This window comes from Carassius auratus, unplaced genomic scaffold, assembly GCF_003368295.1.
Source record: "Carassius auratus strain Wakin unplaced genomic scaffold, ASM336829v1 scaf_tig00006563, whole genome shotgun sequence".
In the NCBI taxonomy this organism is placed as follows: Eukaryota; Metazoa; Chordata; class Actinopteri; order Cypriniformes; family Cyprinidae; genus Carassius; species Carassius auratus.
Genome location: NW_020523766.1, coordinates 43,727 through 47,100, shown reverse-complemented (window position 1 = coordinate 47,100; position 3,374 = coordinate 43,727). Strand labels below are relative to the sequence as shown.

Below are 3,374 nucleotides of genomic sequence, written 5' to 3'. Positions count from 1 at the left end.
TATATATATATATATATATATATATATATATATATATATATATATATATATATATATATTATTTAGATAACATTTCTGCACTTTGTTTAGTACAGATTCTCAAGATTCTCTTATCAAACATAATTCACTTTTTGTATACCCAAAGAACTATATCCACTTAAAAAACAAATGCGCTACAAAGTAGGCTACCTTTACAAAATATATATTTTTTAAATGCATATGCTCTTTATAAAGTGTATATGTTATACAAATACTCTCATACGATCTAAGAAAAAAATAAGGCGTATTAGTTGATCTCAATTATTGACATACATCTATTTCAGGAGAATCCAACATCCAAAAATTCGAGTTGTTCCCAAAACACCTTTACCCGGATCGGTGACCCAACAGCAGGCGGCTGGAAAGTCCGTATCCACAGACACCGAATCCGTTCCAGGAATGTCGTCTCCAGATATGCGTCATGGCTCGGGTTCGGAAAACGGTGACCGCGAGTCCATCGTCAATTCCCCGATAGCCAAACCATTAAAAGACGGCGATGAAACGCCAGGTTCCATCAGTCCGCTAGGCTCAGACTCCGGCTCGGACACGGAGAAAGACGAGCAGGAGCCCTTGCCCTCCTCTGTAGCGTCGCGACAGATGAACGCCATTGACATTCTAACGAGGGTTTCCCCAACCACAAGCGCAGCGTCCTGGAGCTTGTGCTACAAGGATGCGGCAAAATGTTGGTCCAGGCCATAGAGCAAATCCTCAACAACAGCGGGTCAAGCCAAGGGTCCAGATGAGTCCTGGGCGGCGGATCGGATGCTGCAGAGCGCACAGCCGCCCATGTCCTCCACCCCCACGGCCTATGCTACCTGGAACCATGACGCTCAGCAACAGATCTGCCTTCTCTCCTCTGCAAACCTAACGCGCCTCACTTTGGTTCCGACCCAAGCACGTATCCTCTCAGTACGCATTTGAGCTTGAACCCACTCCGGTTGGCGTACTCGGCTCACAGCAGAGGCCTGGCCTTCATGGCTCCATATTCCGCCACAGGTCTGATGCCAACATTGGGTTCAGGCCGCCTATGGACTACGCCTTCAGTGACTTGATCAGAGACAGGACACTCTTGCATAAAGATCAGAGCTTCACGAACGGACTGTATGGTCCTCTGGTAAAACAACACTCCAGAGAAACAGTGAGATATTGATTCCCAAGTGTAGACAAAAGTGATTCTTGTCTTTAAAGACTTCCAGGTCTAAAGATTCCTCATCCTTAAAGACTCGCTTTCTTTTTGTGTTTCTGTATATATAATATACGTCTAGTTTAATCACCACAAAAAAAGTGTTTGGTGGTCGTGGCTTCTTTGAAGTTTGAGAAAATGGTTATGTGTAAAAGAAAATGGTTACAATGTAAAGGTTAAAGTAGTTTTAACCCATCTTACTGCAGGTTGGCATTACTGATACTGCCTCAGCGCAAAAGGAGACAGAGGTGAATTATTTTAGACCTTTACGAGGGTAACCATAGTATTTTCGAATAATGTAAATTGTGTATTATAAAATCTTTCACGTTTGTTACAATCCATTTAGATTATTTACCAAACGGATTAAGCCCCCTTGTGATGATGTGCAATTCCTAGAATAATCATTTGCTTCATCATTCATCAAAAAAGGGAATATTCTAGCATTATTGTAATTGTGGAACGTCTATTATTCACTCTTTTTCTGCTCAGTGTCTGAAAAGCGGGCAATGTTCATTCAGCAGAACAGTAATTCTTTGGCTTCAGTATGGTTACTGGCTCAAGTAGACATTTGTGTTCCCTTTGTGAGTGATATATTTAAACGACTAAATAATGTATATTGCATTTGTTGATGATAAAGTCATATTTGTCAGTCATTTATTCAATACAACTAAATCAAAAGGGATCTAAAAAAGATGTAAAACGATCGAATGTTGATTGAAATCTTGCAACGTTGCGAAGTGTACAGTTCTTTGTGTAAAATTTTGCAAATAAATAAATGTTATTTTATTCTTACGTTTAACTTGTTTTGTGAATTAAATAGTTTTTTTTTTTTTATCCATAGCATTTGAGACATTGTGACCTATTTTAAAACATTTTGCATGTACAATACCAACTAATAATAATAGTAAAGTTCCACAATAACTTCAATAACAAACAGGCAGGCTAATATTTTAACAAATAATTAATTCATTTTTACACTTGACATATTTAAAAAAAATAATTCTACCTATTTAAAAACATTTTTTGCTTATAATTTAAAAAAAAGCATGTCTAATTTTTTTGAAGGTCGTATCGGCACATTAAGCTAAAGAGAGATGATATTAAGCTCTTCTCTTCTTTTAAAAGATTGTGAAAGCTTCTAAACAGAGACAGTCTCAAAGCAGGAGTCCACTGTATTTTCGCACGAGGAGTGTTGAGACTCGATGCCATGGAGATATAATCCCCCTCGCCAGAGCTCAAGTGTTTACTTTCTCCCCGCAGATAAAACAGTGTAAACAGCAGTGTCGGACTGACAGTGTACCTTCATTTAACGGAGAAACCGAGCACTCCATGTTCATTATGCACATTTGATGAGGTGCACGATAACACAGACTCTTCTCTCGGTTTGTTTAATATTTACATAGTGTTTTAATAAATTTGAGATAAATTCCTCTGCTCGGGGGCTTTTTCTTCAACTCAAGTTTTTATTTCGTTCAGTGTTTTTATTTTACTTTACAGTCCATATGATTATACATTTTCTATAGGCGTACACTGTAAATCGAATACAAATGTTAATAAATAGTAGGAATAGTATTTAGGCTAAATTATAAACTATACATTTATTGTTTTAAATTAATGAAATCCTAAATTAAATCAAACGACTTACTGCAAAATTATTTTTAAAGTAAAAATATTTCACCTAAATAAAAAGCGCCTAGCTAAAATACATTCAAAACTTTTTTTTTTTTTTTTTTTTTTTTTTTTTTTGCAGCAAACATTTAACAAAAAAGCGTTGTATTTTGAAACGGAAAAATATGTTATTTGCCAGATTTGTTTGTGTGTGTAGGCCAAACTAGCAGGTTTATTTTTCTATTCTTACTTTCATTGCACAAGGACAACTGAGATGCCTGCTAGTCTTTTTAATTATACATTTACTATTATTCAGAGAGATAAGAACAGACAGGACTGTGGGAATGTGTCTATATATATATATATAACAAACAACTCTTTGTGAGGACATACACTGACACAATGCAAATCTCTAGCTCCTTACCCTAAACTACCCTTTACCCAATTATAACCTGATCCTCAAAGAGGCCTTTAAAGTGGTCTCAGAAAGTGAGAACTGGCCAAAATGTCCTCACTTTACAAGATTTTCATCACTCTGATTGTC

At 36.7% G+C, this 3,374-nt stretch overlaps 1 pseudogene; it reads left to right on the top strand.

Moving 5' to 3' along the window:
• The first annotated feature begins 323 nt into the window (after positions 1-323).
• On the top strand, positions 324-1,811 carry LOC113071216 (doublesex- and mab-3-related transcription factor A2-like; annotated as a pseudogene).
• Positions 1,812-3,374: the final 1,563 nt, after the last annotated feature.